The following is a 9,816-nucleotide window of genomic DNA, read 5'->3' on the forward strand; positions in this document are numbered from 1 at the left end:
AGAGAACTTATCTGGGCCCCATTAGACAGTTTTGTTATTGTTTGTCCTTGTCTATTGTCTACTTAGCAAAAGCACTGGTGATGGGATTTGTATCTGAAAATGTATGTCACAATGCACTGATTTTGATCGGCCATGTCACATGACATGGAATCCATTTTAAAAACATCTTTGCAAGAAGCAACAAAGTTGTCCCTGATGAAGACTGATTGCAGTTGAAACGCGTAGGCGTTATCCATTAAAATATTTTGGACTTGAAGAATGCCTTGAATTCCCTTTCTAAAGGCTTGTAGACCTTAGCACGTTGGACTTTTTTCTTCTGTTTATGTTGAACTTGAACTCTGAAGTGGTGGTGTAAATGATTGTCTGAGCACTGTGGATTTTTTAAATTCTGTTTATGTTGGGATACTCTATGTCTAAACTGATGGGGTAAATGGTATCTCAAGTTCTCTCAAAATAGACGTACACAGATCTCAGTGGGTACTGGGGAAATATGGGATACCTAACATTTATGTTCATATGTGCTGTGGCACATTTTTAAAGGGACACTGCAGGAAATGGTCAAAAAAGGTACTGCATTGAAACTGGGCTGCCTATTGCCAAAATTTGATCTTTACATGAAAGTTTTCTTAGTAATGAACTAATATTTTCCAGTATGGCCCAAGTGCAGTCATTTTTGCAGCTTAAAATAGCTATTTCTGGAAATTCAAAATGGCGGACCATGGAGAAGATCCCCCTTTTCATGTATGAAAAATGATTTTTTTTCAGTCATAAAGAATGCTTAGACTTTGATGGTGGTGGTAAGTATTCATGAAAAAGGTAACATTAGTGAATGGGCAGCATGAATTCTGGAAATAAACAACTAAAAATCTCACACAGTGTCCCTTTAAAGGATTTATCCGGAGTTGGAACAAGTTTGCCTCATTTTTGCATGTTTGGGATGAAATACAGTCACTCTAGAGCAAAATCAAGGCAAAAGGATGCATTTTGAGAAAGATAGCGTGAGCGTTAGCCTCGTTAGCCATATCAGCTATGCAATATGATAGAATGGGGGCATCATATCTCGGCGGTTACACACATTTCAAAAACACAACATTTTAAAGTCTTGCACAACTCAAAACGACGTCACACTTACCTCGTAATATGTTGGGGGTATCCACACACAAACCGTAGTGTCCCAAGCCCTTCATGTATTCTTGAAAGGTCTGCAGAATGTGTTTTGTGAAGCCAGTACCTTGACAATATCTACAGTTACGGTCAAGCCAACTTTTTGAGACAAAAGTCCACAAAAGTAGATTGCAGAGTGTGTTGCATCATCATGATATCAGCTGTGGTTACGCACTCTGGAAATAATAGCTCTGTAATAAGCACTGACTTAACACATTTGATGTGGACAAGTTATTGGGTGGTATTGTAGTGAAGGGTGTAGGCATACCAAATTATGTGTTAGCCTAGGCTAAATATTATTTTTGGTGCTCTTGTGTGAGAAGACCTTGCGCCATTTAACCCCGACGCAGGGCGCCCTCCAGCTCTGTTTCGCTATCCTTGTCGACTTAAACATTTGGTCATGTGTCAGTGCATGGCAAGTCACAGAGAGATGTGCACAAACACTGTTGTGTAGCCTATTAACTGTTCTGTTCAACTTTGGACCGAGAGATTCGAGGCGGCTTATCAACTGCGGAATCTCGAAGTGAACCTCGAAGTGAACCTCAAAGTGAACTCTCCTCTCTCTCGCTCTGCCCGCATGATTGACAACCTAGACCAAGCTGCGTGAGCAAGCGGTCTCACGTGCAGGATGACTCGAGTTGGTGGGATTACAGGGTTGAAGTAGGCCTATGGCTCCAAACAGTAGCTCTAGCCTAGACTATTTCAAAACGTGTTTTATTTTCCTAAAAGTAAACATTCTTGTGGACACTGATGAACAATTAAACAAACCGCTGCATTTTAGGGTGGCGCGCTCCAGTTTGACAGCTGATAATGGTTGGAAGAAAATAGGCTACATTTCACTTCTACATTCCGAAGCTGAGCAGCCGCCTCGAAGCTCTCTGTCCAAAGTTAGTTGTTCGTGCACATCTCTCTGTGCCTTGCGATGCACTGACACATCACCAAATGTTCAAGTCGACTATGATAGCGAGCGAAACAGTTGGCATGCCAAGTCTGTGTACAGTGGCTACTATGTGGAACTGTGCCTAAACCAAGACGAATTCCTAAACATAACCTGTCAGTGAAAAGGCAAAAGGTCTTCTCACACAAGAGCACCAAAAATAATATTTAGCCTAGGCTAACACATAATTCGGTATGCCTAAACCCTTCACAGCAATAGGCCTACTATCTAAAATACCACCCAATAACTTGTCCACATTAAATGTGTTAACTCCATGCTTATTACAGAGCTATGATTATTTCCAGAGCGAGTAACCACAGCTAATGATGCGACGCACTCAGCAATCTACTTTTGTGGACTTTCGTCTCGAAAAAGTTGGCTTGAGCGGAATATTGTCACGGGACTGGCTTCACAAAACACATTCTGCAGACCTTTCAAGGATACATGAAGGGCTTTGGACACTTCGGTTTATGTGTGGATACCCTCAACATATTACGAGGTACGTGTGACGTTGTTTTGAGCTTTACAAGACTTTAAAATGTTGTGTTTTTGAAATGTGTGTAACCGCCGAGATATGATGCCCTCATTCTATCATATTGCATAGATGATATGGCTAACGAGATATTATCAAATTTTCTCAAAACACATCCCTTTGCCTTGATTTTGCTCTAGAGTGACTGCATTTCATCCCAAACATGCAAAAATGAGGCAAACTTGTTCCAACTCCGGATAAATCCTTTAAGTGTGATAGTAAGTCTGGCAGCACAAACCCATCAGGGATCTGATGTGTTACTTTAAAAGCACCTCTTTTTGACTCGGAAATGTGCTCATGTAGGCCTAATTACTAGTGCTGAACGGACACCTTTGGGTAAACTCTGAGGGAGACCACATAAGCTACCTAAAAAAGAACTAGAACACAACACAGAAATTTGTAACAGTAGCCTATTATATGCACTGCGTTGGTATCTCTCTTCTATTTAAATTGTGAACATGCAAGCCACCAGCACCTACCTGGATGCTGTGTATTAGGATCGTACACTATTTTAGAATATACCGTATTTGGCTTTTTGTCGAAGATGTTTTTTCAAATCTTCGTGCACACCTCTTTTGGTCAGGCACGTTTGAACAGATCCCCAGACTGGTAAAGTTGATGGAGGTCACTAGTCCGAAGGGTTGAAAAATACCTTTGCAGATGAGGACAGTGTGCAGGATTTTCCCCCACTTTACATTTTTACTGCTGGGACCCCTTTTTGGACCTAAGAATATTTTCGCAACATGCACCTTCCGTTTTTGCTAAACTTTAATGTCAATCACAGGAAAGGTAAATACATTTATTACCTACTGAAATGATATTGTTACTAACAGTGTATGGAAAGGTTATAAAAGCACACGTTTATTATGCACACAGTGCCCTCTGACCCACTGCAATACCTCTGCGACCCCCTTACGTGTCCCGAACCACTGCATGTTTTTACTGTGTATGTACCATATGGTGTTCACATCGTGTGGGTAGAGTAGAAATGAAACTGACAAACAGCAGTGCTCCCCGACCCCGACCAACTGTGGTCTTTTGTGTTCTTCCTGTGGAGGTAACCACCCTAACACCATGTTGAAAGTACACTGGTGCATCAAGAGACAGAGCGCTTCCTCTCACCAAATGTGACCAATACATACAAATGACACTTTATTTCAAGGGGGCCTTAATTGCACTGTACTTACCCATTTGCTACAGTGGAATAACTTGTGTAATAATATGTAAATACAACTGTACTACACATTATTACATTGTACTCTGTAGCCTATTCTTGTTGTACTCATGTGTAGTCTTGTGTATCTACATACCAGTTCAGCCAGTTATGGTATGTAGATACACAAAATATATGGGTAACACTTTATAATAATGGATGCAAAAAAGCTTAATAAATAAAAACATTAACAAATGTTTGTAAATGAGTTGTAAATGTTATGTTAATATTTTTATTCATCATTTATTTTTTGGTAAACGAATAAAAATACTCTGTTAAAAGGTTTGTAAAATCTTGAACATGTGATTTGTAAATATTTCATAAAGCATGAATATAAATGTAGTAAATAATAAAAACATTTCTTTAAAAACAAGTCTTTATAATGCTTTTTATGCATCCATTATTATAAAGTGTTACCAATTTATGATTTAATAACATGTACTACAGTTATCAGAGCCGGCCCAAGCCTTTATGGGGCCCTAAGCAATTTCATCCAGGGCCCCCCATACCACCACCTACTCAGCATCAGATGCTTCATAAGCTTCATTTACTTGCACGAGTGAGGGCTAAGGGCTGAGAGCTAAGGACATAGGTAGGTAGTCTGTAGGTTATGAACCCATCACTGCACCTCTTGCAGCAAAATTTCTCAAACGAAAAGTCATTATTATCATAAAGGAATATCTTAGTTTTGCTTCAAAACTATTACTCTTTGTTATATGCTGTGTTTATTGTAGGGGTTGGTACATGAAAAATGATGTTGTACCCACCGTCATTGAGGTGTAATGTATGTAAGTGTATGTAATGGCTCCTGTTTCCATGATGGCAGTAAGTGGTATGTGAGAAAGAAATGTATGACATGGGAAAATAGTGGAGAATTAACTTATTCCTGGACCTTTGCTGCTCAGGGGGCCCTGGTGATGTGGGGGCCCTAAGGCGTCGCATAGTTTGCTTATGCCTTGGGGCGGCCCTGATAGTTATGCTTACATGCTATTACATCAGTTATTGCACTATACCTAATGAGTACCACTGTAATTAAAGACCCATTAAAATTAAGTGTTGACAAACAGAGAAGTACCAAGATGTTACGTCTGCAATACACCCTTGACATTGAGTAGTGCAGGTCATGATCTTCAGTATTATTCAAACAGCATCCTGTGCAATATGTTGACAACACATATCTCCCAGCTCCTCCCATGATGTGTTTCAAACTTACATACCGCAAGGCAGAGGTCCTCTATTAATGATAATAAAACAGCTCTGTCCTACAAAGGCAGAGTGCAGTAACTACGCCAACATAGCTGAGAAAAATGCCTTCAAAGTCTTGGTGCTAGGATGGATATTGTAATTGCTGTTGACATGGCAATATCTCAAAACTGGACACATCTGGTCCATAGGACTTTGTCACAAGATAAAGGCTGTGTTATGAAGACAATTTTTCAGTCTTAACTCAATTTTCACAAAATGTGTAGTTACTACGCTTTGCCTTTGTAGGGCAGAGCTTGCTGGCTAAGGTGCGGTGTCATAGTTACAATGTTACTGAGGACATAAGATGATTAATATTATAGCAGTTCCTAACAACCTCACACCAAATCACCAAAACTGTGTAGATACATTGTAGAAACCAATACGGTTTGCTTAACTCTACACACAGTTGTAAAATGAAATGTTTTTGTACCAAATCGTTAACATGATGACCATCACATTACTAACACACATTGCAGCAGCAAGATACAGGCAGTAAAAAAATAAGAAAACCTTTTGCCTCTTGATTTCTGTATTCACAAAGTATGTCATGTTTAAGGAGGTAAGGGGTGTAGGAGTGTCTCCATCATTTGTAAATTGTGTGTAAAACAGCCAGTTGTGTTCACAGTGATGCAAAACGAGTTTTGTTCAGTGGATTGTTTTGTTGCATTTTGGAAAGTGTGAGTAAAAAATTGCAAACTGAGTGCATTGTGCTATTAGTTTGGCTGAATTGGTTGGTTTGTGCATATGTCTTCAGAATTCCACCCGAGCACCCGAAGGAAACTAGTGCACGGGAATGATAAGACCAAGCTACATTATGCGTATACTGAGCCACTGTCACAGTCCATCTTGGCGAGGCAAATATCATCTAGGAAGAAAAGAATGATGTTCATGAAAGGGACTCTCTTCCACTGCACTGACAGTTATAAGATACATTTTAATTTAAATACATTCATGCATTCTCATGTACAATTGCAAAGCAAAAAAATGTATGTATATAAATATTGTCAATAGTCAATTAATTTATTTGACACACACTGAGAATGACAAATTAAAGGACACGGGTGAAAGACAGAAACAGATCAGGAGAAATCGCTCCTTGAAGCAGACAATGTTCCTACAGCGCATGGTGGTTTGTCTAGTCTAGCATACTACTGATGATGCATCCTCAATCCAACGTACCGCCCATCACTCACCACGTTTACTCTCATGTCATGAGATGTTGCTGAGGGGGTCAGGGAAGCGACCCCAGCAACCAACACCCAAAACCTAAATTCAACTTAACCAGCAATCATTCACATAATTTTTTAATCTGTGTGTGCACACACACAAGGAGGTTGACATCTCATCCTGTGTCATCTGAGACTAGACTGCAAACAGTTCTTGAGGAGTTGCTTCTGCACATAAAGGCAGAAATAAGCAAGCACACAAAACAAAACAGTCAATCAATTGAACAAGCAAACAAACAAACACAATGGACATTCAAGGTGGTTGGTGCTTCATATCGGATTCTCTTCAATGTATATACAGATGTCTCCTCTTGACTTTATTTGTTTTCCTCAACCGTTTTCTGGAACATTCTGCAAATAAAGACACACAAAGAAGGGAAGGGCAGGGTTACATAGGTAGGAGAAAAGGCAGCACAGTGTACAACTAACGTCGTGTGTGTGTGTGTGTGTGTGTGTGTGTGTGTGTGTGTGTGTGTGTGTGTGTGTGTGTGTGTGTGTGTGTGTGTGTGTGTGTGTGTGTGTGTGTGTGTGTGTGTGTGGGTATGTGTGTGTGTATGGGAAGGGCAGGGTTAGGTATGAGAAAAAGCAACCACACAGTGGAGTGCAGTAACCACAGTGTATGTGTGTGTGTGTGTGTGTGTGTGTGTGTGTGTGTGTGTGTGTGTGTGTGTGTGTGTGTGTGTGTGTGTGTGTGTGTGTGTGTGCGTGCGCGCGTGTGCATTTATGTGTGTGTGTACTCAGTGTGTGTGTGTGTTTGTCTATAGGCATGTGTGTGTGTGTGTGTGTGTGTGTGTGTGTGTGTGTGTGTGTGTGTGTGTGTGTGTGTGTGTGTGTGTGTGTGTGTGTGTGTGTGTGTGTTTGTCTATAGGCATGTGTGTGTGTGTGTGTGTGTGTGTGTGTGTGTGTGTGTGTGTGTGTGTGTGTGTGTGTGTGTGTTTGTCTATAGGCATGTGTGTGTGTGTGTGTTTGTGTGTGGGTGTGCGTGTGTGTGTGTTTGCATGTGGGTGTGCGTGTGCGTATGAATTTATGATCTAATGGTGAGACACACCCTACTGTGGGAGACTGGCTCAGCCCTCAGCTGTTTCCTGAGTGAAAGCATCACATCATAAATCTAACACTTCTCTCATATGTCGAAAATACAAAGAGACATGTTGAGAATACCTTGTATGTGGTTTGAATTTAAATATGCGAGACAATTAATAGTACACAGCCACGCACGCACGCGCGCACACTAACGCGCGCACGCACACACACAGACACACACCTTAATATCTTTGTGGGGCCCTCACCTGTCAGTGAGGAAATGTTTTTACACTTTTACTATTACCAGTAACAACACATCAACCCCAGCAAAAGGGGTCCAGGACTTGGGCCCCACATGGAGCGAGGGCCCCATCTTGTTGGTGTGCTCTAATAGCAGTGGCCTCAGAAATGTAGATTCGTCCAGTACACACACACAGACACACAAACAGACACAGACACAGACACAGACACAGACACACACACACACACACACACACACTGATTAGCATACACCTCTAAGGTTATTTGTTTGCCACGTTGCCATGTCTCACCATGTGGGTTCTGGGGTCACGACACTCCTGCTGTTTCTACTGATAGACTGCAAATGAGCGAGCATGCATAAACACATACACATACACATACACAAACAACACACAACACACAAAACACACACACACACACACACACACACACACACACACACACACACACACACACACACACACACACACACACACACACACACACACACACACACACACACACATAAACACTGCCTGTCTCACAGCAACCATTCGCTTCATGCAATTCACAAAGAGTGCATGCGCATGACCCTAATGTTGCTGAGGGCCACATCCTTAGGTTAATGTGGTGAGAAGGTCCTAACAAGAACATACAAACAGACAGAAACCATTTCTATTGTGCATCAGCATGTACTGCATTTGCAATGGAAGGGCATAGGCGCGCGTGCGCGCACACACACACACACACACACACACACACACACACACACACACACACACACACACACACACACACACACACACACACACACACACACACACACACACACACACACACACACACACACACACACACACACACACACACACGCGCACACACACACACACACACACACACACACACACACGCGCACACACACATGTAATATCATGATATGTCCTTTCAAACTTCTGTCACCCTTCAGTCCAGACAACAACCATATGATATGATGTGATAGTGCTTCCAAGCTTCAATTCATCATCAGTATTAATTTTAAACGTTCAAAAAATGATTATTAGCCTTTTGCAACCTATTCTATATAAATATATATAAATATATAAATTATATATAAATATAAATAATATAATATAAATAATCTATATAAATTATCATTATTTTGTCATCATATTTTCATTGTATAATGTTGGCACAGGTGAAAAAAAAGGAATGAAGTAAATATTGCAATGCATCGCAATAATACATGTATCGCAATGTATTGTGATAGTATCGAATCGTGGCATGTGATGCACATCGAATCATGAATCCCTTGCCAATACCCACCCGTACTGCCTGCCTGCCCTGCCCTGCGCCTCCACACTGAGCGAGTGAGTGGGAGAGCGAGTCATGGTAATATGAACAAGTTGGCCTTGTGGCTCCTTCTGAGAAGCGCGCTGGGGGGCCGGTGTCATTTTTAGACCCTACGCCCAACCAACACCCAGGGCCGGTTCTAGACAATCTGCTACCCTAGGTGAACACACCCTTTCCTTTCCTTTTCGTGCGTTAAGAAATGGGCTTCTGTAAACACAGTGTTGTATATCTGATCGAGCACAGCTGATCTGGTACCTACATATACTTACTGCCCATGAATAACTGCCAATGTAAAGCTTAATGTTTTATTTCAATTAACGTTCTACATCCTTCTGTGGAGCTTTCGGGTGCCCCCAACAAATTTGGCGCCGTGGGCGACTGCCTTGTCCGCCTATACCTAGCACCGGCCCTGTCAACACCCTACGCCTGCTTGCCTGCCTGCCTGCCTGCCTGCTTGCTCACGACCCACAGAGCAAGGGAGAGGCCTGCTCTGCCACTGCACTGCACTGCACATTCTCTGCTGGTTTAGTTTGGCCGAGGCCCATGTATGGCCATACTGTATACTGGTTCACTCCAGCTGCTGCATGTGGCAGCTGACTGCCTGGCTGAGATGGAGATGCCTGCCTGCCAGTCTGCCTGCCTGGGACCCCCAAATAGAAAGAAAAAGAGAGGGAGTAAGTGAGCAAGGGAGGGATGTCAGCGTGTGCAAAATGCACCAAATACCAAATACCAGAGTGATGCCTTCACCTCCTCCTCCTGATCCTTCTTCCTTCTTCATTTCACCAACACATGCTTTTTCTTTCACACACACACATACTCGCACGCACAGACACACACAAACACACACACGAACACGAACACACACACACACACACACACACACACA

General features: G+C 42.0%; 1 protein-coding gene across 2 annotated transcripts in view; it reads right to left on the bottom strand.

Annotated features, from left to right (window-relative positions):
* Positions 1–6,005: 6,005 nt before the first annotated feature.
* Positions 6,006–9,816, bottom strand: part of mybpha (myosin binding protein Ha) — a 35,839-nt gene continuing 32,028 nt past the window's right edge. For both annotated transcript variants that reach the window (XM_063209397.1, XM_063209396.1), the window contains one exon: positions 6,006–6,668. The gene's annotated coding sequence lies outside the window, so the exon portion shown is untranslated. The remainder of the gene's footprint in view (positions 6,669–9,816) is intronic.

This window comes from Engraulis encrasicolus, chromosome 10 (assembly GCF_034702125.1).
Source record: "Engraulis encrasicolus isolate BLACKSEA-1 chromosome 10, IST_EnEncr_1.0, whole genome shotgun sequence".
Taxonomy (NCBI): Eukaryota; Metazoa; Chordata; class Actinopteri; order Clupeiformes; family Engraulidae; genus Engraulis; species Engraulis encrasicolus.